Genomic DNA, 27,787 nt, shown 5'->3' on the forward strand with positions numbered 1-27,787 from the left:
CCTCTCTTTTGTTATCCATCTGTCCATTACCAAAGGGTAAGTGATGTTTTTTCTCTGCACAATGTCTGCTAGTATTAGGCATTCTAAGCTACTGGAAAGGACAGGAAATTAGCTAAATACATATCACAATGCTGCCTTGGTATCTACAAAGGGATGCCTGTGGAAAGTGAAGCTTCACTTAGGACATTCTTTCCTAGTTCAGTCTTCATGCTTCCCAACACTAGTAAGAGGACTGCTACCTGCAAAGGGCCTCAATCGATCTCACTTAACTGGATCTTGTAAGACAGGGTGTTACAGTGATTTCTGTTCAGATGCTACAAAGGGTTTTTGGCAGCACTACTACCTACCCATCTACAGAACAGCCAGATGAGATCTAATCACTAAGGCTGCACAACACAAACTTCTTTAAGGTAGGGCTGCCAGAGTTCTGCTTGAGGAATGAACAAATGAAACGAAAAGAAATCCCTGTGTTGGGGCCGGGTGGTGGCGCACCTGGTTGAGCGCACAGATGCGCAAGGACCCAGGTTCAAATCCCCGGTCCCCACCTGCAAGGGGAAAGGTTCATGAGGGGTGAAGCAGTGCTGCAGGTGTCTCTCTGTCTCTCTCCCTCTCTATCCCCCCTTCCCTCTTGATTTCTGGCTGTCTCTATCCAATAAATAAAGATAATAAAAAAATTTTTAAAAAGGAAAAAAAAAAATCCCTGTGTCTTTTGAGATGCTGCACAGTGCCACTGCTGCCACCTCTGCCTCCTTCTTCTCCTCCTCCTTCACCTCCTCTTTTATTTTTTTTTAAAATCATTTTCTGGCAATAAAACAAGGATTTAGATCCTGACTGATTCTTCAACTCAAGCCTGAAATGGTGGTATCTTACATATATTTTCTTTGACTACAAAAGGAAAAGCAATACACATAAGGACTCCCTTTAAAAAAAAAAAAAGTGAAATGTTCCTTCAGAGAGTTAGATCATAGTTTCATCAGCTCTAAAGTCTTTCTTATCCCCTGTGAGACCCAGAGTAAAAGGTAGTTTCAGAGTGGAGCAATAGCTGGGAAGTTAGTGGGGCTGTTAGTTAGCATGTGTGATGTTTTCTCCTGTTGTCTTTCCCAACCCTGATATTCAGCCACTTCCCAAAAGCATCACCATATGGATGACACTGTTACACAAAAGAGAGATGTGACTAGAACTCACTAATGGGAGTGCCATAGAAGTTGATGAACTGAACCGGGATCCTTAAGCCATTTCTTGCGCTTTGCGCCACGTGCACTTAACCTGCTGCGCTACCGCCCAGCCCCCCCATAATAAATTTTTGCACAGAAAAATACATCAAGACTTTTCCAATGACCCAATAATTATAAGGACCTGGCAGATATGTTCTTTAACCTTCTTACTCTTGTCCATCCCCTGTCCTTGCCCAGAATATGAGCCTGATCATTAGGAGAGCAACTCACACCAGGCACAAGAAGAGCAAATGAGGACCCCTATCAGGATGCCAAGGATGGTGGAGGGACAAACCAGGTCTGGTCTATGGCATCTGGACTCCAAAGTGTTTGGTACATAAGAAAAGAATTAACACATATTTGTTTATATTCTCCAGAGCTAGACTTCCTTTTGTTTGAAAGCAAAAGCATTTCACACTGAAACAGTAGGTAGCTCTTATTCTCTTTGAAGACAGGTTAAATGCTCTATTTGCAGGTTGCTATGACATTTGCTACTATTGTTCTCACACAGGTGTGTTAAACATCTTTGAGAGATATGGGGAACATTGAAAGCTGATCAGGAGAGAGACATGCATGTGACTTAGAGATTATATGACAGTGGCCAAAGCTTTGTATTTTTGAAACAACTCATTGCCAAACAATATAAGCTCACCTAACTATTAGAAAGGACAAAAAATATAGAAGAGACTTCTTTCACCTGAGTGCATATTAATTACTTGAAAAAGCTAAAGAAAACAGTAGAAAGCAATGAGAAAATACAAAGTTTATTCATAAAGCACATGACGACCATGATGCATTGCAAGGAGTTATATTTGGTATATGATATGGTACAGTGTTGTTCTGGATTTGTATGTTTATAGTTTCAGGAGTTCAGTAAAGGGCTTATTGAGGGGGAGAACAGTAATCAAAAAAAGCACACTTAAAACGAACTGGACTGGGAGGGGGGGTCGCTTCACAGGTGATGAAGCAGGTCTGCAGAGGTTTCTATCTTTATCTCCCCTTCTCTGTCTTCTCCTCCAATCTCAATCTCTCTCTCTGTCCTATCCAATTAAAAAAATGAAGAAAAATGTCTGACAAGAGCAGCAGATTTGTAGTGCAGGCACCAAGGCCCAGTGATAAACTTGGAGGCAAAAAAGAAAAAGAAAACAAATGATAAGAATATAATTTGTTGAGTGCCTCATAGTCTTTGCCTAGCATGTGCTACATGTCATACAAAACCTCTTCTATTTAATCTTCATGACAATTGTATGAAGAAAGTATTATTAATCTCAAGGTTCAGAAAATATGTGATTTACCTAAAACCAGTTACTAAGGTAGCTGCAATAAAAATAATGGTACAGACACAATCAAAACTGTTACAGGAAGGTAACTAGATGTGAGGTAACCATAAAGAATGGCAGTGGGTGAATATAAGAGGAGATCACACGGCTTGAGTACAGCCACGAAGAGATGATAACAAAAATGCAATGTATTAGGGAGTGAAAATATATATGGTGAACTGAGGAGAAAGCATAATAGTCTGCAAAAGACTTTTGTGCCTAAGTCTCCAAGGTCCCAGGTTCAACCCCCAGCACCACCATAAGCCAGAGCTAAGCAGCTGGCCATTATTGGCCATCCTAGATTTACAATGGCCTGTATAAGGTAATCAGTGGATCCAGAATTTTTATATATCCCATAGAGAAAAAACAAATGCTACAGACTATGTTGACTGGAAGAAGTGAACTGTATTCCTAGCAGATAGATTTGTACAGGTTTTCTCAATAAAAAGACAGAACTACTTGTGTCCTGATTACATTAACTGCAGCTATGGGACTGTGTGAGAATGCCAAGGTTTTCTTGCTGAACTAAGAACCACACCTCCTCCTCTACTCCATATCCCACTTTCTCCACCATTTACCCACATGACATCTATTATTCTTTCTTTAAATTGGAGGATGTGTGTGTGTCACACATGCATGGCTTCTCCTCTCTGGATTATATTTCCATTGAGAGAGAGAGAGAAAGAGAGAGAGAGAGAGAAAGACTGAGAGAGATGACAGCATCAGTTTCCTCCAGTGCCATAGCACTACCCATGTAGTGCATGACTCAAACCTGGGTCATACACTTGGCAAGGCTATCTACCAGTCTGCTATCTCTCTGTCCCTTCCCACACAGCATTTTCAAGCATAACAGATAGGAAAGCAAAATACAAATTTTACCTAAAGCTATGACTTAACTGCAGTTGGACTAAGTTTCTTTTATATCTGATTAGGCAGTGTCTCTCTTTCCTAGTATTTAGGTAGTGAAGAACCCCACATAAGTCAATGGAGTCATTAAAATTCTCCTATTTTTCTTTACACACTGGCTCAAAAGTGAGTAACTTGACCAAGTATTAAAATTTAAAAAAAATGCTGCCTTTAAGGAAAACCCTCTTGAGAGAGAATACAAACAAGCGACCTTTATATTTGAGAATATGTATACGCAGATATGAAAGTAAGGCTTTTGATGGAGGCCTCAGATTATAAACATCAGGTGCACAGGAAGATGGAAACCAGAATACAAATTTCAAAGCAAGCATTGCAGAGAGAGATGGCTCCTTGCTATTTTCATGGGAACAAAAGGATTAGTAACAGACATTGAGAAGGAGAGAGAGGAACCTCAATGCCAAACTGAAAGCTTGTGTATGTTGTCCTGGAGTTAGAATCACCATTAACACTTGTTGCTAACCTGGAGAATGACAGGAAATGACAATGCAGAGGAGTACAACATAGTGTCACATCTGACAGACTTCTCATGGTTTCCCTCTCCAAAACATGGGAGAAAGATGAGTGCATGTTGCTTGTGGATTGGATGTGCACCTGGTATAAGGAAGGACTTCCAGTTGGAAGCCATTTTGAAAGAAAGAGCAGTCTGGCAGCCATTTTTCAATTCTTTTGAAGAAGGCCATGCCCAGGGTCACTTGCTGAAAGAGAGTCTGTGTCAAAAACCATTAAAATCCAAGGAATCAGGGGGCGGGGATTCCAGTAAGAAAGCAAAAGAAAATACTTCAATTGGACTATGGTCATAGGATTCCAGCAGGAATGGCTCTCATACGTTCAAAGACAAGCCCATTAGAAAACAAGTCAGGGGGAGTCGGGAGATAGCGCAGTGGATTAAGTGCACATGGTGCAAAGCACAAGGACCAGCATAAGCATCCCGGTTCGAGCCCCCGGCTCCCCACCTACAGGGGAGTTGCTCCACAGGCTGTGAAGCTGGTCTGCAGGTGTCTGTCTTTCTCTCCCCCTGTCTTCCCCTCCTCTCTCCATTTCTCTCTGTCCTGTCTAACAATGAGGACATCAATAACAACAACAATAATAACTACAACATCAACAAAAAAACCCAAGGACAAGAAAAGGGAAAATAAATAAATATTAAAAAAAAAGAAAGAAAACAAGTCAGACCTCAATATCTGCAAGGTTCAGAATCATGCAAAGCCAATGAAAACACACAATACAAAACAACTTTCCTGTTTTCCCTTTCCATTATTCATATATTTCAGAAGCATAGCTAGTGAACAGAAGGTAAAAATACCAAAGAAAATGTCACTAGAAGGATACTCTTGGAGGCAGCAGTTTCTCTTTGTTCTTTAACATGCTATATTCCCTAGGCCTGCAGCAAAATATTTATTCAGTGAAGAAAAGTTAATCATACACCTTACTGTTCCAGAATGAAGAATACCTTCTACAGTGAGGTCCACCAGAAGCAATGATTTATCTCCAATATGAGATCATATTTGTGATGTAACAAACTATAGAAATGATCCCTGAGAGTATAGTCTTCATATTTGTGATGTAAAAAGATTACAATACTTTATACTATCAGAAAGGTCATAATTTTCATTCATAGTAAGCAATCAATTTTCCCCTCATAATATATTCATAGGGTTGAAAAGAGGAGATTGCTCTAAATGCAAATGAACATAGGGGATGAAATTATATTTCCATTATGATTTTACCCCTGAGTTGTACCTGTACACTGTGTTGATTATTCAAAATAGAGCTTACAAATCAATCTACCATTCATGTTCTCTTTCATCTTTGTAATAATCTCACCTTCATAGTTTAAACAGGTAGGGTTCATTGAATAGTAATCAGCAATATTGGTTCTATGAGACTGTTTTATAAAGGTAGCTCTAATAATCTATCCCATACAACTGTTCTCCTTGAAATCTTTCAGAGTCTATCTTCCTGGATTTCCACCTGATCACATGAAGACAGATAATCATGGAGGATGCAAGTTGATTCACCTGGTAGAGCACACACATTACCACATACGAGGAGTGGATTTGAGCCCTAGGTCACCATATGGGAGCCTCTGCATGGGGGGAAGCTTCACAAGTGGTAGAGCAGTGCTGTAGTGTCTCTCCTCTCTCTATCCCACTCACCTTTTATCAGAAAGGAAAAACAAGGCCAGTAGGAGTGGTAGTCTCAGCAAAAAGGCCAGTGACAAAAAAAAAAAAAAAAAAAAAAGACAGTTTATGTTGGACTTCTAATTATTCCCCAGCTGTTCTTTTTTGTTTATTTTATTTTTTATTTTTATTTTTTTGCCTCCAGGGCTATTGCTGGGGCTCAGTGCCTGCACCATGAATCCACTGCTTCTGGAGGCCATTTTCCCCAACTTTTTGTTGTTGTTACCCTTATTGTTTTGCTACTGTTGAATAGGACAGAGAGAAATCAAGAGAGTAGGGGAAGACACAGAAGGGGACAGACAACCTGTAGACCGGCTTCACTGCTTGTGAAGCAACCCCCCTGTAGGTAGGGAGCCAGGGGAGGGGGTGCTTGAACAAGGATCCTTACGCCAGTCTTTGTGCTTCGCACCATGTGCGCTTAACCCACTGTGGTACCATCTAGACCCCAATCCCAGCTGTTCTTTTTTATTATTATTATTTCTTTATTGGGGCCCAGCTGTTCTTAACAGATGATCCTTTCATCCTCTATTCAATTCACTTAGCCTACTTGGTTAAGCTATCGCCACAATGATCACAAAATCTGTTTTTTAATAGATCTCAACACAGCATTAAGTTCAAGAAACAAACAAAAAAAATTCAAAAATAAGAGACATAATGAAGATGGGATTCCATTCCTCCTGTGTAAGTATGTCATCCAGTGCTGGGAATGGCAGGTCCCTGACCACAGGTAACTTAGAATGTTATCTTGCTTTCCTACTATGTTGAATGCAAGGCATTATTTATCCCATTCGACTCACATCAACATTCCAGCTGGTAAGAAAGGGGAAAGGAAACAATATCAAGTTATGGAAGGATCTCTACTTATATCTCACTGGTATGAATTAAACCCCATCAATACACCTATCCACAGAGAAGCTGCTAGAATCTAAGTCTCAGTGATGTGATGTGTCTAATTCAATTCCAAGTGTCCAACACATGCCTTACACTGTTTAGAAAACTGGCCACAAGTACTCTTACAATTATATTTAGCCATATTCTTTCATATAATAAGTATTCATTACACACATTTCTACATGTTGTTCTTAATTCAAGAGACTTTCTAAGGATCATCTCTTTTTTTTTTCTTCACCAATCAAAATAACTACAGCAAGAATAACTGTCAGCTTTGCCACCAAAAGCTTCAGAATGTTTAAATATTTTGTGATAAGTGGCATGGAATTCTCTGTGCCAGTAAGAACATTTTCAACTATTATATTTTTTCCTATTAAGTCAACAGACAATTTATTCTAAGTGGCTCAAAGGAAAATGTCTCCTACTGTTAAATAAAACTCATCATACAGCATTAAAACCTGAAACCCATTATAAAACTAAAATTATCACAAAAGCTAACCTATTGCTTAGCTCTATTTAGGAGGGGGAATGAGTTAACAAAGTAACTATTAACAAGTCTGTGTGTTCATCTGGAATGCAAATGTTCCTGTCACTCAGTATTTAATCAGGAAATGTAAAAGGCAACAACAGATCAATCTCCCTAATCAAAGTCACAAGAAACAGTTAATATATTAACTACTGCTAAAGAAAGAAGTCTGATAAAAGAGCTGAAGTCAGAGGACAAAAATAATTCCTGCATGCCACTGCTACTCCTCTCTATAAATTCTAACAACTGGCTATACTGGTAAAGAAGTAGCTTCAAGAATGATTAGAATGATTTCTAAAGACAATACGGGTGTGTGTGGGGGGGAGGTGTGCAGGTGCACATTCAACGTTGAGTGCATGTGTTACAATGTGCAAGGAACCTGGATTCAAGCCCCTAGATCCTACCTGCAATAAAGGAAGTTTCAGAAAAGTGAAGCAGTGTTGCAGGTGTCTCTATCTCCCCTTGCCCTCTCAAGTTCTCTCTGTTCTACCAAATGAAATAAATATTTAAAGTGCAGAGGCCAAGTGGTGGCACACTGGCTAAGGGCACATCTGTCATGTACGAAGACTTGGGTGCAAGCCTGGGAAATATGCATGAGCACTGCAGCAGGGCTGCAGACGTTGGTCTCTTTTCCTTCTCTAGCCCCCTTCCCTCTCAAATTCTCCCTGTCCTATCAGATAAAACAAATAAAGTTTTATATTTTAAAAAGATAATCTAGACATGCCCATGGCATACAAATTTAAGGCAACATGATAATTTCTGCCATTTGTCTTTTTCAAATTTGCAAGTGAACAGAAGAGGGGTAAAAAAAAAAAAAAAAACTCACTATACTAAAACAAATGACTTAAGCTATTTTATTTAACTAGAAACTATTAGAATAAAAGAAAGATAGCGCAGCCACTCAGTACCTCTAAGTAAAACACAACTGGGAAAGTTGAGACAGGATCTCAAACTTGATTTCCACACCAAGGGTCTTTCTTTCATTCTCTAGTGTACATCTATTCTTACACTTCCTTGCTTAAAATGCTTCCTTCTGCATGTGATCCTTTGAAGCGCATCAGGGAACTAGCTCCCTTTGGGTACTGTGATTGAGGCATTAGAAAAGGTAAAATATTCCCCCTACAAAACAAGCTCAATAGGGAGCCTTAGGCTTACAATCAGTAAGCTGGAGCATCACCGGTTTAAGTCTGCCTCAAATTTCTTTACAAACAATCAAATGTGTAGTTGGAAACTTCTGTACTTTTGAAATCTTTAACTTATGACTATGTATTTGTTTCTACTTCCTGAACTATTTGGAATATGTATAAAAGGGAAATTAAGAGGAGCAAGCCTATTGTGTTGCATGCAGTATCTCCAATTCTAGCTCTTCTCCTGGGGTAGACAAAGCTATTCACCATCTTCAATAAATGTATCAAAGGTATGAGTGATAGAAAAGGGCTGGGGGTATGGATCAACCTGCTAATGCCCATGTCCAGCAGAGAAGCAATTACAGCAGCCAGATCTCCCACCTTCTACACCCCATAAGGAACTTTAGTCCATATCCCAAGAGGGGAGAAATATTAGGGGAAGATGATGACCAGAGGGCTCTGAACTCTAATTCTGTCAAGACCCAGAGAGAGAAGAGTAAAAAAGGAAGGACATTCAGAAGTAGCAATAGATATAGGTGTGACTCAGAAAGGAAGAGAAGGCAGGACCACAGAAGAAGTAGGCAAATATATCTATAATTATAAAAATAGCAGTCCACTCATATCTGTGACCTTGGGAGAATTATTGCAGTTTCCGATGGAGGGAATGGGGACACAGAGCTCTGGTGGTGGGAACAGTGTGGAATTAAACCCCTGTTATATTATAATATTATAATATATATAAAATCAGTAATAAAAAATGAGAAAGATGAGACAGGATGATCCCACTCATAAACAAAAGTTGAGAAAGAAGAACAGAAAGGGAAATGCAAGGCAGATATTGACTGAGTTTGGAGTATTGCACCCAAGTAAAAAGACTCTTGGTGGAGGGTGAGAGTAGATATTCAGCTCCACTATATGGGGGTAGCAACACAGACCTTTGATGGAGGGAATGGTGTTAATACACACTCCTACTAACTTACAGTCTTCTGAATCACTAATAAATATGAAAAATGGGTTGAATGCCTTGAACTTTCTGATACACAGACGACAGTTATGAGTATATATTCCTTCAACCTAAACATTTAAAGTTTCAGATTGGTAATCTGATTGAATTTTAACAGAAAAAAAAATACTAATAACAATAATAATGATGATGATATTAAGAACACATATATTAATAATGTGGCTATCTTTCCCCAGATAGTGGGGAAAACCACACTTTTCCCAGAGCGGTTGCTTTTAAAATAGTAAATGGATCTATTTTAGAGTACACATGCTTTGAGTGTAGGTTCAAATTATTTTTAAACAGAGCTTCAGATGACAATTTTAATTATTCACATTATCTCTCAGTGGTGTCATTACAAACATGGCATTAAAAAAAAATCTGCCAGACTCTTTAGCTGAACACAATAATAGGGAGACATTATTTGACTGAATTAATGCCATAATTTCTGTTATTTAAAATTATCCTTCCATCAGTGTGATTTAGCTTTCTCCAAAGAGTGGAGATTCAATACCATAATTTGACAGTCCTGGTCAAATTTTTCAGGAAAGCACTCATGACATTAGTTGTCAAATGTTTATAGCTACTCAGGACAATTTATAAATGGAAGTACTGTTGCCTGAGATCAATTAATAGTGTTTTCCCTGATGGGTACTTTATTTCCATAATCATAAATTTTAGCTGATCTTTGGTTGCTTATATTTTACATGATTTAAGAATATCACAAACCAAGGTCAGGGAAATAGCACTGTGGTTTGTGTACTAGACTTTCATGTCTGGGGCCTCTGAGGTCCAAGGCTCAACTCCTCCAGGTACCACCATAAACAAGAGCTAAGCAGTGCTCTGGGGTTTCAGTCTCTCTCTCTCTCTCTCTCTCTCTCTCTCCTTCTTTCACTAAAACAAAACAAATCACAATTATTTTATGTATGAAAAAAAAGCAGGACATATGCTCACTTGTAATGTAAGAGTCTATGCAATTGGGACATTCATTAACATTAAGATGTCAGTTCAATTTAGATCAGCTCTAAATAAACAGTATTTCCCTTTTCTAATTTTCTATTCAGAGTGAAATTTTATTGTTTGGAATATGTTCAAAACAGCAAAATGCCAGTCTTGGCTTACACTTCTCAGAAATGTCAAAATGTGAGCAATACTATGGTAATCATGGGATTCAATATCAATCATGGGAATAATGCCCAAACCACAGGAAATGTTAGCCTTTTCTGACAAGGCTATGGAAGGGGAAACACAATGAAGTAAAGATTAGAAATAGATAAGTCACTCTGACATTAGGTTGCAGTCGCACCAACCACTTAACTTCACTGGAAAGTATTCACAGCAGAAGGCAGTAACTGAAAAGAACAATACTCATGCCACCAGGAAATCATAGAGGAATTACATCAAAAAACATCAAAGCTGACAGATTTATTATTACATGAGTAGAATAATGGGACTTCATTGGTATTGGAAGATTCTTAAAGAAACTTCAAAATTAAAAAGGAATTCTGTACTTAGAAGATACTTGCTAAAAAATATAATAATCCTCACACACATTGGCACAATAAGTAATGGGACTGAAGAACTACAATGAACTGTGACAGGGTTTCAACCTTCAAAAATGCAACTGACATAATATTCAAGGTGAAGTTTAGGACCTGGGAGATAACCCCACTAGAAGCATAGCAGACATTGATGCCTGAGGCAGTGGAGGTATCAAGTTCAGTCCCAGCACCACCATAAACCAGAGCTGAGCAGTGCTCCAGTTAAAAAAGAAAGAAAAATATTAGAAAGCAAAGTTTAATTTTAATTGCATTTTCTATTCCATTTATTTTACTTCTGTTTTCTACTATTCATAGTCCCTAAATGGAAAAGACTTTACACACCAGGCAACTGGGGCCCAGGCTAGGATAAGGTAAAGGGGAACTTATATTTTCTTTATTGTGGGATTAATGGCTTGCAGTCAACTGTAAGATACTGAAGTTGGTGCATGTATAGCATTTCTTAGTTTTCCACACAGCACTCTAGCCCCCCACCCACCCACCAAGGTCCTCTCCCACCATAATGTTCCAGGACCTGAACACTTACCCACTACCCCAGAGTCCTTTACTTCAATGCATAACACATTCCAGTCCAAGTGTTTTCTAAGGGAAACTTTCATCTTACACATAAAATTTAAATCCCAATAATCAAAAGAGAGCAATGAAATCAACATTCTATTTTTTAAAAATCGAAGTTACTGGGGGCTGGGTGATGATGGATCCAGCTGAGTGCATATATTTTCATGCACCAGGACCCAGGTTCAAGACCCTGGTTCCAACATGCATGGGGGAAAGCTTCACTAGTGGTGAAGCAGTGCTGTAGGTGCCTGTCTCTCTTCCTCTCTGTTTCCCATTACCCTCTCAAATTCTCTCTGCCTTTACCCAATAAATAAAAATAAAATAAAAAAACTGGTGCGGTTTTTTGAAAAATCAAGTTACTACAAAATCTGTTTTAAATAAAGATGAGCTCGAAATTACTGACTTTTATTTTTGCCTCAAGCTGGAATGCAGTTCAGTATGAGTGGGTGGAGGAAGTCTCCATCTTGATACTTGGTTCACTATGGGTTTATACATTCACTTTTTTTTGGTTAATTTATTATTTTATTATTATTATTATTAACAAAAAGGAAACACTGACAAAACCATAGGATAAGATGGTACAACCCCACATAATCCCCACCATCAGAACTCCATATCCCACCCCCGCCCCTGATAGCTTTCCTATTCTTTTTTTTTTTTTTCCTCCAGGGTTATTGCTGGGCTCGGTGCCTGCACCATGAATCCACCGCTCCTGGAGGCCATTTTTCCCCCTTCTTGTTGCCCTAGTTGTTGCAGCCTCGTTGCGGTTATTATTGCCATTGTTGACGTTGTTTTGTTGTTGGATAGGACAGAGAGAAATGGAGAGAGGAGGGGAAGACAGAGAGAGGGGGAGAGAAAGATAGACACCTGCAGACCTGCTTCACCGCCCGTGAAGCGACTCCCCTGCAGGTGGGGAGCCGGGGGCTCGAACCGGGATCCTTACACCGGTCCCTGCGCTTTGCGCCACGTGCCCTTAACCCACTGCACCACCGCCCGACCCCCTGCTTTCCTATTCTTTAACCCTCTAGGAGTATGGACCTAAGATGATTGTGGGATGCAGAAGGTGGAAGGTCTGGCTTCTGGAATTGCTTCCCCGCTGAACATGGGCATTGACAGGTCGATCCACACTCCCAGCCTGCCTCTCTCTTTCCTTAGTGGGGCAGGGTTCTGGGGAATTGGAGCTCCAGGACACATTGGTGGGGTTGTCTATCCAGGGAAGTCTTGTTGGCATGATGCTAGCATCTGGAACCTGGTGGCTGAATAGAGAGTTAACACATAAAGCCAAACAAGTCATTGACTAATCGTGAACCTAAAGGCTGTAGTAGCGCAGATGAAGAGTTGGGGGACATTCACTTTTTAAAAGCTACCTTTGGGGATGGGAGTAGAGATGGCTCATCCAATAGTTCATACCCATTACCAGCTTTGAGGCCATAGCACCACATGGGAGCACAAAGGAAGCTTCAGGAGTGGTAGTGGGGTGGGGCAAAGGTATGATAGCTCTCATTCTCTCTCTGCCTCTCCCTCCCCACCATTTTAAAAAGGAAAGAATTAAAAACAAAAACAAACAAAAAACCTCCACGAAGAATAGTAGGGTATGAATCCATATATACACAAATGCCACTGAAAACCCTGACATAAAAAACAAGCAACCCTGGCTGAGGAGACAGCATATGGTTATGAAAAAATAACTTTATACATGAAGCTCCCAGATCAAGGTTCAGTCCCCGTCACCACCATAAGCCAGAGCTGAGCAGTACTCTGGTAAAAATAATAACTATCATCACTGTTATATATGCAACATGACCTTTATATGTGCCTCATCTTTTTAAGGATCTCTTGATATTACCCCTATTAAAATGTTATGCTCAAGATGAATATTGCCTTCATTCCATCAGAGTCCCATCTCTGCTACTTAGTGTTCAATAGAAAAATACCCAATGAGTGAGGGAGGGACTGAATTTGGGATTTAACACATCAATATTTCCTTTGCACCTGGAACAAATTTCAGATACTCTTCCATACGTCATGTAGGTTTTTGTTGTAGCTCTATGTGCGGAATCTCCTTTGCCCAGCATTTTAATCTCTGCTCCCTCTACTCCTTCACAAGAACTTTTCTAAATCAATAGAACTCGCTTCACTATTTAACTTTTAAGAACAAGTCTCTGAGAATGAACTTGTTCCTTATATGGATCCTCAGTAAATACTGGTCAGAGGGTGGCAAAATCAATATAAGCAGAGACCCAGATTTCAGGCTTCCACACACACATATGTCTCTCTAGCTCAGCAACTACCCCTGATGGGAAGCTATCTGGAAACTTCTCTACTTGGATTTGGTGTCCCTCTTCTGTCTCCAGAAACAACTGCGGTAAGAAGGATTTTAAGATGACCCTCATGATTCTCAGCCTCTGGCATATTATTCTTGTGCTCATGCCAAGACAGTGATTTCAGTGTGAGTGGACCTCATCAAATCACAGGAGTCTTTCCAAAGCAAGAAGTTTCCTCCAGCTGGTGGCAGAAGGAGCTGTCAGACAGACAGAAAGTGCGAGAAGGATTTGCCACACCACTGCTGGCTTTGAGGATGGAATGGAGAGAAGTATGTGAGAAAAGAAGGAATATGGATTTCCCTCCAGGGACAGAACACATTCACAGTAACAGGCAGCTAGAAACCTAAGACCTACAACAAGAGGCAACAACACTCAGGCAACACTGTGAAGGAACCTGGAATCTGATGTTCCCCAGAGTCTCTCTCTAAGAGCACAGAAGACTCTTTGACTTTACTTTGTGAGCTCGGAGCAGAAAACATGAGCAAAAAAAAAGACTGAGTTAATGTATATGCAGCAATAGAAAATGCCTGCATTAACATATGCAAACTCCATCACACTATCACAAAGCACTCCAACTTTTAGTTCATCTGAGCTCCTTAATCCCAGGGCACAAAGATCTACCTACCCACCCTGGCCTGACTTGCCAAGGTTAGAAACACAGCAGTTAATGCTGAAAGATTAATGAATTTTGGGGTAGACATGGCACAGCTAGTTGAGTGTGCATGTCACAATGTACAAGGAACCAGGTTCAAGACCTGAGCCAGTTTCTACCTGCAATGGAGAAGCTTTGCATACAGTGAAGCAATACTGTAGTTGTTTCTCCCTCTCTATCTCTCCCACCCTCTCAATTTCTCTCCGATTCTACCCAATAAATATTTAAAAAGAAAAATTAATCAACTCACACACATAGTTGTTCCCTAAACATAAGTTGACAGCAATGATGAGAAAGAAGCAACATGTATCCAGCATGAGTTCTCAGGTTCTCATCCTGGGCTAGAGTCAGCCACTTTGAAACTTGAGAAACAAGGGAATACCTGCATTTCAAATATAAGTCCCACAACTACGTAAATATGAAATACTGAGTGAATATGAACTCAGCTTCATTTCATAACTCACAAAAAAGTACCCACATTATACTGTACTTTATACACTGAGACGCTCACAACAGCAGACAAAACATCCCTAATGCCAGCATGGCCCTTACTTCTCTCACTATAATTTCATTGTCTTCTAGCACCTTCCCTGTTTTTGCTGTTGGTAAAAGAACTCAAATGACAATCTGGGGGTGGGGGTAGGGGTCTCCTTTCAAAATGACCTCTGTTTCCCAAAAGGGTCATGTTCAAATGCATGCCATTTATAACAAGAAAGACTATGGAGTAAAACTGAGCACCTGGCCTGTAGGTGGTTCTTAGAAAGGCAGAGCAACACACACAACAAAAGAATAAAAGGAAGTGGAGAAGGGGGAAGAGGAAGACTGAAGAAGAGGAAGAATAGAGGAAAAAGAAAAGATGATGATGAAGATGACAAGGTTGGGGAGGAGGAAGGAGAAAGGAGAAAAGAGGAAAGAGAGGGAAGGAGGAGGAGGAGGAGACTAAGGTTGGAGAAATAGCACAGTGGTGGATCACAGGACTTGGATGTAACAAGTCCCAGATTTGAGTCCAGGCTTCACCACTTTTCAAAGCTGAGATTTACAAGAGTCCAAAAAAAGAAATTAATTAGCTGCCTAGTGCTCACCTCCACCTATAACCCTAAATTCTGCAGAAGAGAATTGGCATGTACGCTGTATGTTTATATATTCCATGTACAGTCTGTATTTGGGTGCTTTGATTCCCAAACACTGACCACACTGTATCTGGTAGCATAAATAAGCAGTCAACAACACATGTGCATTACACTGAAATGGCATGGACATCTGTGGTGACTTTGAGCAGCACTAAACATGTATGTCACCTTCATCTCACAGCAATGGATTCATCATTTGTAATCTAGCATGCTTGAAAGGAATTATATCTTCAGATATTCACCCTTTCTTAACTTCACTATAACTTCTTTTTTCTTAACTGTACATATGCATGTCTTATATACGGGGGTTGTGCTACAGAAGCAGAAAGAACTCTGCAGAAAATGAATTTTAAGAAAGAGTTTTCAAACATTAGTCAGTGCCTATAAATGGTTACAATTAGGTAAATTCAGCCCACTAAGATATTCATGGTATAAATGTCAGGGCTCAGGAGTCCATTATAATAAGCTCCTTTTAGGGTTATCACCACAAAACGGTTGACACCCAAGAGGAATTTCTGTCCAACTGCAGCCTAAGCACCACTTAACAGTGTTTTCCGTGTGAGAGACTACTCAAAATTAGAACTAGAAAACTTCTTAATTGTGTAATCTACAGAAACATGAATAAATTATACTTCCACACAGTGAGAGACTTGAAGTAGTCTTCACCTGTTTGTTATAACACTTTCATGACTTCTGTTTTTTGTTTGTAATCAGGCACCAAGGAATGAACTCAGGATCTTGCTTGGAGGGCCAAATTTTCTATTTTACTTAGAGAGAAGCAGAAAAAAGACAAGGAGAGAGAGATCAGAGAAACACCACAGAACTGCTCCACCATTCATGAAATTTCCCACTGCTATCTGTAGTGATCCCATGTGGTGCTGTGGTATGAGGCCAAGCTTCACATTAAGACAAGAAGCATATTCTACTAAGTCAGCTAACTCACACACCAATAATTTACATGTTTAATAGTTCATTGAGATTTAAAGATCATGAGAGAGAGGCAGTGGCACAGCACTAGAGCTCACACATTTCCATTCATAAGGACCCAAGTCCAAGCTCTTGGTCCCCATCTGCTGGGACGAAGCTTCGTAAGCAGTGGAACAGTCACCACAGGTGTCTCTCTTCTCTCTCCCTCCCTGTCCCCCTTCCCTCTCCACGCCTCTGCTTTGACCAAACAGAAAAAGGAAAAAGAAATGACTATTCAGTATACAATAAAATAATTAAATAAGCCCCACTGAGAAGTTTACTCTTATAGGACTGTATAAAAAATAATAAAGGGTGACATAGAATTCTAAATGTACACAATTACTATTACCAGCTAGAGCAAAAGTGGACTTGTAAGCAATGTAAACAATTGTAACGTGTGCTCAACCAGGTGTGCCACCACTGAGGCCCTGAAATTTCTTTTTTTTATTGACAACTGCTAATTGTTTTTAATACACACCAAGTAATATTGAAATCCAACAACAGCAAACAATTTTTTCACAATTCCTACATTTCAAAACTATAAAGCAAAATCATTACCAAATTAAGTTATCGTCACTTTGCAGAAAAACAATTAAAAAAATTATCCCCCGGTTGACAAGGAGCAGGGAAAAGGAAGAAGGCAGGGAAAAGAAGGGAATATTCTCAGGAGAGGGTTTTCAGACCCTGATACATAACGATGGAAAAGGAACTAAGTTTGAGGTGGGAGTATTTTACTGACACCTACCCTGATGAGATGGGAAATTGTACCCATACTTCAACAATTATACTGTAAACCATTAACCCCCCCCCCAATAAACGTGATAAAGTATAATTAAACATCTCTGTTCTTTAGACTATATCCAAAAAAATAAAAATTTTTTTTAAAGAATCCTGTTAATTGAGAACTGGGTCATGATTGATTTTGCACATGTTACATGACCCAAGAAGTTAAGTTGAGCCATTTAATCACTTATTTCACAAAACTATTCATTGTCAAAGTAGAACCTGCTAGCTAAATACTTATTTTTTATATTTTATTATTTTATTTTATTAATTTTAATGAGAGACATAAAAATGAAGACACAAAGAGCACTGTTCAGTTCTGGCACTAGCGATTGAACATGGGACCTCAAAGTCTGAAAGTCTTTTACAGACCCACTGTGCTGTCTCTCCAGTCCAAACACCTGTTCACTACTTCCTGGCTATGCAGGAGTGTGTGAGTGCAGTAGCTACATATCACTAAATTGTATGATCCCAGCCATTACTTTTGCCACAGCTCAAATCTTACTTTCCCAGTTTTGCTAAGAGGTCTGTGCTTTCTCCTCATAGCCTGAAATTTTTAATAAACTGGTAAGCATATATATTAATGCAAAATATCAAGGTCTTTGAATGCAGGCCTCTGTTGCCTATCGTTTGGTGAAGAGCAAACAGTTATAAATTCCTGGCCAAAAAATTTCCCTCGCTCTTAAATTTGTATGTGACCTACTAAATACTTCTCATAAATTATGTCCTGACAGCATGTTATTTCTACTTACTGAAAATATTACTGTACTTGCCTAACGTATAATTTTCTTGCTTTCAAAGATGAGGAGAAACCCTGAAATCATACATGCCAAGACTCACCACCACAGGGCCAGACACACTGGAGCCCCAAGTTGGCAACCTACGAAGTAACATTTGCTCCATTTCGAGATAAGCCTATTAGGTCACCCATCATGATTCTTTGTGCTACATATTATACAGCAGATGTAGGCAATGACAGCTATCAAGTGGTGGGCTTTGCAAACTCTGAGACAATGCCTGTTTGTAACAGTAGCTGCTAATATTAAATTGATTTTTTTTTTCAGTTGTTGAATATATAAACACCAATGAACCTGGCACTTGGTGCTAAATTCACCAACTGTAATTACAAACACATGTGCACACCACATAACTACAGATGCACTTAAAATAATTACCTTATTGAAGATGTCTGCTACTCCACCAACTACTAGAAATAGCTGCCAGCCACTCTGAATGCAAGAGCTTCCCATGTGCAGAGCACATTAATCAGAACAGCACATTTGCGTGAAAAGGCAAAATAGGTATCTGTATACATCACTCCTTCCTACCTCCTCAGACTGTTTCATGCCAGTTTCCACTCATATTGGAAAAAAAAAAAAAATTCAGAGGGGGTGTGTGGAGAGAGAGAGAGACAGAGAGAAGTGATCATAGTAGTACTTACTACATCATATGATGTGCCTAGTATAGAAACAGGGTCTTCACACATGCAAGGAATGCTCTTTACCCACTGAGTCACCTCTCCAATCATTAACACTTTTTGTTTGTTTGTTGAGCAAGAAATTCTCTTGCTCTAAATCTAAGTTGCAGTTTCCCTTCCTGCATTCCTACCATAAGTAAAGAATATGCTGATGGCATGTTGGGCAGTACCTGCTGTGGTCTATTGACATAATCACCATGTTACCTGGGAACCGCCCTGCCTGCAGGGCACTAGTTTAATCCCCACTGGTGCACTCTCTTTTTGCTCAACCCCCTCTCCTAGTCACACCCTGTTTTCCACCACTCTTTTTGCTCCACCCTCTCTCCGTCACATCCTGTTTTCAGACCCTACTATTTCCTTCTTGGTGAGTATAAATACAGCTGCTCTTCTGATTAAAGACACATGGGATTGCCTTCTGGCTCCGAGAGTCCCAGAGTCTAGATGCTAGCCTGGCATGAGTTCCTGATCCCTCTCCCATGCAGCAGCCTAGGTTGGCTCCAGTCGAGTTTTCTCCAACCCAGACAGCACTTGCTCGGGAAGATGCACCCTCAGGCTATCCTGGCATCTGGCACCCGAACTGGGACCGGCAATGGCACACTGCACCAAGCACTCTGGAGAAAGAAGGGAGGGGAGCGGTGGAAAGGGGTTGGGGTCCTGGTGCATGATGATGGGAAAAGACACATATTGGGGCTGAGAGTGTTCTTCAGACACAGGGAGATAAAAACTGTACCCATTTGTCAACATCTGTATTGTAAATCACTAACCACCTAATAAAATAAGAAATGTTAGTTTTTTTGCCAAGAGTTCTGCTCAGCTATGGCTTATGGTGGTGCAGGGGATTGAACTTGGAACTTAAAGAGCCTCAAGCAAAAAAAAAAGCCTCAGGCATGAAAGTCTTTTTTCATAAGCACTATAATACCTCATTCACCCTTAAAAATTAAAAAACAAAACAAAACAAAACAGAAAAGAAGAATACCAGAAAATTTTGTATGCTTAGAAACAGCTTACAGCTTGCATTAACTTTCAACTCGCTTGGTTTCTAATGTGCTGTGAATTGTATTCCTTTCACAGTGATACTTTGTAATTCCCTTCTATCACCCTTGAAAGAGCTAGATTTCATGTAATGCCACAGTTTACTTTTCCTTGAGCTCATCTCTACTGCACAACTTAGTTACAATCAACCACCACTTTTTTTTGGACACCAGGGCTATCTCTGGGGCATAGTGCCTGTATGAAAAACCCACTGCTCCTGGAGAAAATTCTGATTTTTTATTTGATAGGAGAGACATCCACAGCCATGCTTCACCACTCATGAAGCTTCCCTCCTGCAAGTGGGTAGCAGAGACTTGAACCTCTGACCTTGTGCATGATAACATGTATGCTCAACTGGGTGATCCCTACCTGGCCCCCTAACCATCTATTCTTACGGTACTAACATGACATAAGGTATCACATCAGTACTTCAACCACTCTTTCCCAAACTATTTCAGGGCAAAGAAACGCATGGAAGAAGTATTGATAGTATGTTTTCATGCAAGAATATTACTTAAATCCAAATCTTTTTCTTCTAAGTCAAATACTGATGCATAATTCATTAGATGAATCTTTAGAATGGCAGGAGTGGAAGAGCTGGTAAACACTTTGCAAAATGCACAGAGGAGGAAAAAGAACTGATAGTTCTTCCAGAAGCAATCCAGTGTAAGTGGAACAGCTAACAAGTGGATGAGAAAAAGCAAAGATGATGTCAATCTACCATGACTATAACCCTGGCTTTATCAATAACTAGGAGACAGATTTGAGTAAGTCACTGCCGACTCAAGACATTAATTTCTCCACTTCTAGTGTCAGAATGCTTCACTGTGTGCCCTATTTACAGGACATAGTTGCTGTGAAGAGGGAAACACAATTCAAGAGAACACTTGCTAGAAAACATCTTAGAGCCTACCTAAGTGGTCACACTTGCTGTTGAGAAATCACAGACATTGTAGCACAAGGCATTGCCTTTTTCATAAATTCTTAAACAGCCTGTATGCTTTAATTTCTATTTCTGTCTTCTCTCATCAAAATTAACTTGTATCTTTTTTTATTCAAGGAGTTTGCTAACTCAGCCAGTTGTCCTCTTACCCACTATTTTTAAAAATTATCTCATAGTCAAATGATGTATGCCGAGGATCCTCAGAAGACAAAAAGGCTCATGCACAGATGCAAACATAGTCTATAATCAGTAGGTTACTGAAATAAAGGCATCTTCTGGCAACTGAGAGAGAAAGAGACACTTGCAGCATTGCCTCACTGCTCATGAATGTACCCCCCTGCAGGTGGGGATGCGGATTTGAACCCTGGTTCTTATGCAGGGTAATGTATGTGCACCACTACATAGCAACCAAGAAACTTTTTTTATACTTATTATTTATGGGCTGAACTACATAAATACCCTCTATCTAGACCTACATAAATACCCTCTATCTAGACCTACATAAATACCCTCTGTGCTGCCATTTGGAGTTGAATAAGACAAGACAAAAATGAGCACTTCTTAGCTTTATTGAAGGGCTGTAATTTAAGCACAAAGAGCCATATGAAAAGACACACGACAATGCTAGTCATTAAGAAAATGAATATAAACACCAGGATGTTTTTTTACACTGACTGGGATAGCCAGGCTGACTGGGATAGCCAGCCAGAAAGCAATAAGTGCTGGAGAATATGGAAGAAAGGGGAAATGGACAAAATGCCAGTTAGGACATCAAGTGATGCAGTTGTTTGGGAAAACATTCTAGCAATTCCCAACTGCCAAGGGACAGTCATGATAGGACCTGTAATTATACCCCTACATCTGTCCCCAAAGGAACTGAAATCATTCCTTCAAAACAGAAACGTGTGTGGGAATGTGAGTAGTACTACACTACTTTTCACTTTCCCAAGCAAAAAATCATTCACAAGAAAAGATGGATCATTTAATTCTATGTATGTGACGAGTTCAAATGTGGTAAATCTATAAAAAAATTAATAAGCTACATGAAATTACTTTTTTGGTCATGCTGGAAAAGCAAAAACAAAACAAAAACAAAAAAAACACGCAAATGCCCTATGGTTCATTAAGAAGTATGTTTCCTGGGTCTGGGGAAATAGCACAATGGTTATAAAAAAGACTTCAGTGTCTGAGGCTCTAATATCCCAGATTTCCAGTACTACCATAAGCCAGAGTGGAGCAGTGCTCTGACCAAAAACAAACAAACAAACTACATTTCCTGAGTCTGGGCTGAATATTCAAATTGTCAGGCAACACCTGAGCTTCACAGTGTTCAATGGAGAAGCAAGGCAACCAAGGAAGTAAGTAAGGGAGATATGTCACTTTGATTGTGACCATAAACACGTTGCAATCTTCTACAATTGCCCTTTCTGAATGCGGGGGATTAACACCTTGCCTGGGTTTATCATACTGCTGTTGGGATGCACTTGCATGAACTTGTGTTTCACAGATTCCAAGTATCTACACATAGAGGAAGTAATTTCTTTTCTTTCTTTTTTTATTTATGATATCTTTTTTAAAATTTTTCATTTATAAAAAGGAAACACTGACAAAAGCCATAGGGTCAGAGGGGTACAACTGGACACAATTCCCACCACCAAAACTCCATATCTCACCCCCCCCATAACTTTCCTATTCTTTATCTCTCTGGGAGTATGGACCCAGGATCATTGTGGGGTGCAGAAAGTGGAAGGTCTGGCTTCTGTAATTGCTTCCCCACTGAACATGGGCATTGGCAGGTCGATCCCATCCTGCCAATGGGGCAGGGCTCTGGGGAAGTGGGTCGATTTGAACACATTGGTGGGGTTGTCTGCCCAGAGAAGTCGGTTGATCATGGTAGCATCTGGAACCTGGTGGCTGAAATGTGAGTTAACATATAAAGCCAAACAAATTGTTGACTAATCATGAACCTAAAGGCTAGAATAGTTCAGATGAAGATTTGTGGGTCTCCGTTTTAATAAGCCTATTTTAGTTATATTTCATGGGGTCTGTGACTGTACTAGTTTTTTTTTTTTTTCCCCTGAGTCTGACATCTGATATGCAGGTGGATCCAAGTTATTGTCTGGGGAGATTATGTCGTGGCTGGAAAAAGGACAAGAAAGCTGGATTAGGAAAGAGAGTAACTCCTAAATATGGGAAAGTTGTACAAATACTGTTGACTATAAACTCCATCAATTTGATCTGGGGCTCATATTCAACTTAGGAGCCTATGTGACCTCTGCATCCCTGTAGATCTAAGCTCAGACTGTGTGATCATGAGTAGGAACATTCCAAGATGCCCCAATTTCAGAACCTATCTTCCTCAGCTGGAAGATAAGAGTATGTTGTCCAGCCTCCCTTCAGAGGATGGAACATTATCTACCATTGTTGATCCACTTTGAGGGCAAGGTTCTATGGGGGCCCACAAAGGGGTCTATTGTGTTGTTCCTGATGGAGGTGACCTGTAACAATGGAGAGAAGGATTTATTTGAGGTCTAGGCCCATCATGTCTGTTTGGGAATCTCAGGACTCCCCGAATAGGGCCCCTGATGATGTGGTGGCCTGATAGTGACTAAAGAGTCATTGTTAAAGTATGCCAGTCTCTTGCCCTTATTCAGCTTTTGCAGTCCTTGCTTTGCTAAGGTTAGCTTTGGAGTTAGTGAGAGAACTGTAATAGGAAGTAAGTGAGGAAGGTATATAAGTCTAAGTAGAAACTATTTCATTATGAACTTTATGGTGTCTTTTTACATCTTTCTACTTGCTTGCTGTATATATTGACTCACTGCAGACTATTGTGTACTTCTGCTTTCAGGTACATATTTTACCCTAATTTATGGATACATGTGAACATATGCCCTATCTCATGGGACCTGGTCTATATCTAGGTTTTGAGACTTTGTTAGGAAGTAAACCACCCAAAATGGAATTAAGAGAATCCTTCTCCTTCTAGCATTTGCCAAGAGAATCCTAAGAAAAAGGAAAGGTCTCACCCGAGTAATGAGGCTGAAAGGTTAGTAATCCACACCTGACATCTCTGGACAGTCTGAAGTGAAGCATGCCGAGGTGGTCCTCCTTGCATTGATTAGGTTGGGATCAGCAGATGCACTGTCGGTTGGTATGAATTGAGAGAAGCATGCAGGAAAGTGAGGCCCACCCTAGAGGTTCCAGGGCTGGGGGAAAATATAGGCTCCATAGAGGAAGCGGGAGGTTCCTACTGTCTTAGGGTTTAAGAAGGCAATAGATAGTTATTGCTATAATCACATTATTTGGCAGTTGAGTTAACTTTGAAAATCCCTTTGTTAAGATTTATGGTATCATATACGACATCACCATAATTTATGTCCTTTGACATTATTTATATATAGCAGTGTCATAAAGTAATGCCACCAGTTGCTTCTGTTCTCCCTGGTCTAAGCTTTTAGAAAAGTCAACAGTTCAAAGAACAAGTCATTATTAGAAATGTATTAGTAATTTGAGACCACTGTTAATATTCAGTCTGATTATATAATACTCAAAGTCTTAAGTGCTTAGATTGAAGGAACATATGGTCTGTGTATTAAAAAGAGACATTCAATCAGATTTTCCCCTCTCATATTAATTAAATAGTGACTTATAAGACCACAAGTTAATAGGAGTGTACATCAACACCATTCCCACCACCAAAGGACTGTTTGGGTCCCCCACCCCACCCCATCCCACCCCCAGTGAAGCTGAACATCTATTCTCACCCTCCACCAAGATTCTTACTTTGGTGCCCTACTCCAAATTCAGTTAAATCCTGCTTTGAGTTTCCCTTTCTGTTCTTCTTTTTCATCTTCTGTTTATGATTGGGATCATCCCATACTCATTTTGTCTTTCTGACTTATTTCACTTAACATAATTCCTTCTAGCTCCATCCAAGATGGGTCAGAGAAGGTAGGTTCATTGTTCTTCACCGCTGCATAGTATTCCATTGTGTATACATACCACAGCTTTCTTAGCCACTCATCTGTTGGGCACCTGGGTTGCTTCCAGGTTTTAGCTATTATGAATTGTGCTGCTATGAACATAGATATATACATATCTTTGGTTGAGTGTTATGCAGTCCTTGGGGTATATCCCTAGAAGAGGAATTACTAGATCATATGGAGGGTCCAAGTTTAGCCTTGTGAAGGTTCTCCAGACTGCTCTCCACAGGAGCTGGACCAATTTACATTCCCAGCAGCAGTGCAGCAGGGTTCCTTTGTCCCCAGAACCTCTCCAGCATTTGTTGCTGCTGTCCTTTTTGATGTATGCCATTCTCACAGGGGTGAGCTAGTATCTCATTGTTGCCTTTATTTGCATTTCTCTGACAATCAGCAACCTGGAGCAATTTTTCACGTGTTCGCTAGCCTTTTGGATATCTTCTGTAGTGAATGTTCTGTTCATATCCTCTACCCATTTTTGGATGGGGTCATTTGCTTTTTTGTTTCTAAGTTTGGTGAGCCTTTTATATATTTTGGTTATTAGTCTCTTGTCTGATATATCATATTGCGTGTGAAGATCTTCTCCCATTCTGTGAGGGGTCTCTTTGTTTGTGAGATGGTTTCTTTGACTGTGCAGAAGCTTTTCAAATTGATGTAGTCCCACTGATTTGTTTTTGTTTTCGTCTTCCTTGCAATTGGGTTTATATCATCAAAGATGCCCTTGAGGTTTAGGTGGGAAAGTGTTCCACTAATGTTTAGAGGAAGTAATTTCTATCTTGCTCAGTTTTGACAGCACTACAAACTGTGCAGCATGAGACAACAGAAGGAGGAAGTTAGGTCATAAAGTGCACACATCACCATGTACAAGGAACTGGGTTCAAGCACCTGATCTCTACGTACAGGTGAAGTATTACTGCAGGTGCCTGTCTCTTTTCCTCTTTATGTCCCCCTTCCCTCTCAATTTCCCTCTGTTAATTTATTTATTGGATAGAGGCAGAGAGAAATCGAGAGGGAAGGGGGGAAATAGCAGAAAAACAGAGACAGTTGCTGCTTATGAAGCATCTTCCCTGCAGGTGGAGATAGGGCTTGAACCTGAGTCTTTGTGCATAGTAACATGTACTCAACCAGGTGTGCCACCACTTGGCCCCTGTCTCTTGACAATAAAATAATTAAGAAGAAAAACAAACTAACAACAAAATCAAAAACAAAACAAGAGATAACAGAGGGGGCACTTTTGTTCTTTAATTGGATTAGACTGAGTCTGCAATCACTGCCTGCAGTGGCTGGTGGTGTATCCTGGGGAAGCTGCTTTCCACTATCTTATCTATCAGAGCAGAAATGAAGTGGGGAGCGGCTCTTGCTGCTGCTGATTGGTGCCCTTCAGGAATATAAGCCTACATGGTATCAAATTCCTTTCAATTTTTTTTCTAAGTTAAAAAAATGCTGTAAATATGAATGTGAAAGTAAAATATCTTCACTCTTAAACATTGGCCTCCAACAATTTCTTGTTCTGTGCCTTTTTTTCTTCTTTCTTTAACTCTGTTTCAAGATTCAAGGGCACTCCAGAAACTGAGCCCTCCGTGTACAACATGAAGCCCAGAAAAATTGCCCACCTTTGTCAGTGATCACCAATTTACTGACTGCCTGTCCTCTGGATAATTACTAGGGGCCTCTGGACAATTTCAAAGTCTTTTGTGTACTTCATTTCCTGCTTTGTATTTTCCAATTGTCTATAATTCCCTGAAGAGTCATTTTTTTTAAATTTATTTTTATTAGTGATTTCATAATGGTTTGCAACATCATAGGATTATAGGGTTTGGTTCCACAGTGTTCCCACCACCACAGTTCTATGCTCCCTCCTCCCCTCAAGGATAACCACCATAGTTTTCACAAGATCTTAGCAACAGTTTGAATACTTTCTTTTCCTTTTTCTCAAGTTCATGTTCTTTATATTGCACTTATGCATGAAACAATTGGCAGTTGTGTTTCAGAGAAACATCACACATTTAGTAGAAGATATCAACTAGAGCAACGAAGAGTCCTTGAAAACAAATACTAAACAACAACAACAACAACAAAAAATCAAGGTATTACACAAGATAAGAAAGATGAGAAAAACAAAAAATAGATATAAAAAGATTAGAAAACGCTAAAGAAAAAAATGTATCATTTAAAAATTACTAGAGAAAAAAATTACACTGTGTGTAAATGTGCTATCCACAAAAGTAGATATATAGTTTATATAAAATACAACTAAGAGAGCCTTTTTAGAACTGTTCTTATCTCACAATTCTTTGCTTGAATATCCTCAACCCATTTCTTCCTCCCTTTCTATACTTTAAATTGGTCTCAGATTTCTGTGATTTGTGTCTCTGGGTCTGTTTCACTGTGTTAACAGAGCTAATTTGTATTTATTTGATTTAGGTACCTTAAGATAAGCCTCTTAAAGCACACTATATTAAAAAAAAATCTTTTCCTGATAATTGTACAAGTGAAGTGAGCAGACGGAGGATAAATTTACCTGGGAGCAGGCTCACCAAACAGCAAGGAATTTTAATCACTCCTTGTAGAACTTCTATATAGCCGGCATAGAAGTGACCTAGTCCTTGTGGGCACAAATATCCCAGCAGTCTAAATCACTCTCTCATCTCCTGCTCTTTAACTTGCAGAGCTATAGGAGGGAAGGTATGTTTTTCTGGTTTGCAGGATCCGGTCAACATGATCTTCTTGACACATTCATTCCCTTCCTTCTGCTCTGTCCTCTTGCTCTCATAATATCAGATAGGAGAGAAAGGAAAGGAAATAGAAAGACCACAGCACAGAAGCTTCCTTCGATGTGGTGGGGGAGGGGCCTGAACCTGGGTCCTGAAGATGGCAAGCTCCTGGGCTATCCAAGTGAGCTATTTTACCAGCCCATCTCAGTAACTTCTCAGTCTTGGTTTTATATGTCAATTTTATCCTTTTCTGTTTCATGAATGATAAAAGAAAAACAATTCATAGGAACAACATCAGAAATTCTCTTGTGGACTTCTGCCCTGCCCTGCCCTCAGTGTGGAACAACAATATTAGAAACTGACCCAACTCTCTGAAGGGAGGCTGGGTCAACATACTCTGCCACTGGTAGACTGGTCCTGAAATGAGTGCAGCCTAGAATGTTCCCAGCTGTGACCACGGAAGCTCTTTCCCCCTCCCTTTC

General features: G+C 39.9%; 1 protein-coding gene and 1 pseudogene across 3 annotated transcripts in view; both read right to left on the reverse strand.

The window, feature by feature from the left end:
• TMTC2 (transmembrane O-mannosyltransferase targeting cadherins 2) overlaps positions 1–27,787 on the reverse strand; it is a 538,840-nt gene that overhangs the window by 471,095 nt on the left and 39,958 nt on the right. The window lies entirely within an intron of this gene.
• LOC132538779 (small nucleolar RNA U3) lies at positions 4,926–5,011 on the reverse strand (annotated as a pseudogene).

The sequence above is a fragment of the Erinaceus europaeus genome, chromosome 5 (genome assembly GCF_950295315.1).
Source record: "Erinaceus europaeus chromosome 5, mEriEur2.1, whole genome shotgun sequence".
In the NCBI taxonomy this organism is placed as follows: domain Eukaryota; kingdom Metazoa; phylum Chordata; class Mammalia; order Eulipotyphla; family Erinaceidae; genus Erinaceus; species Erinaceus europaeus.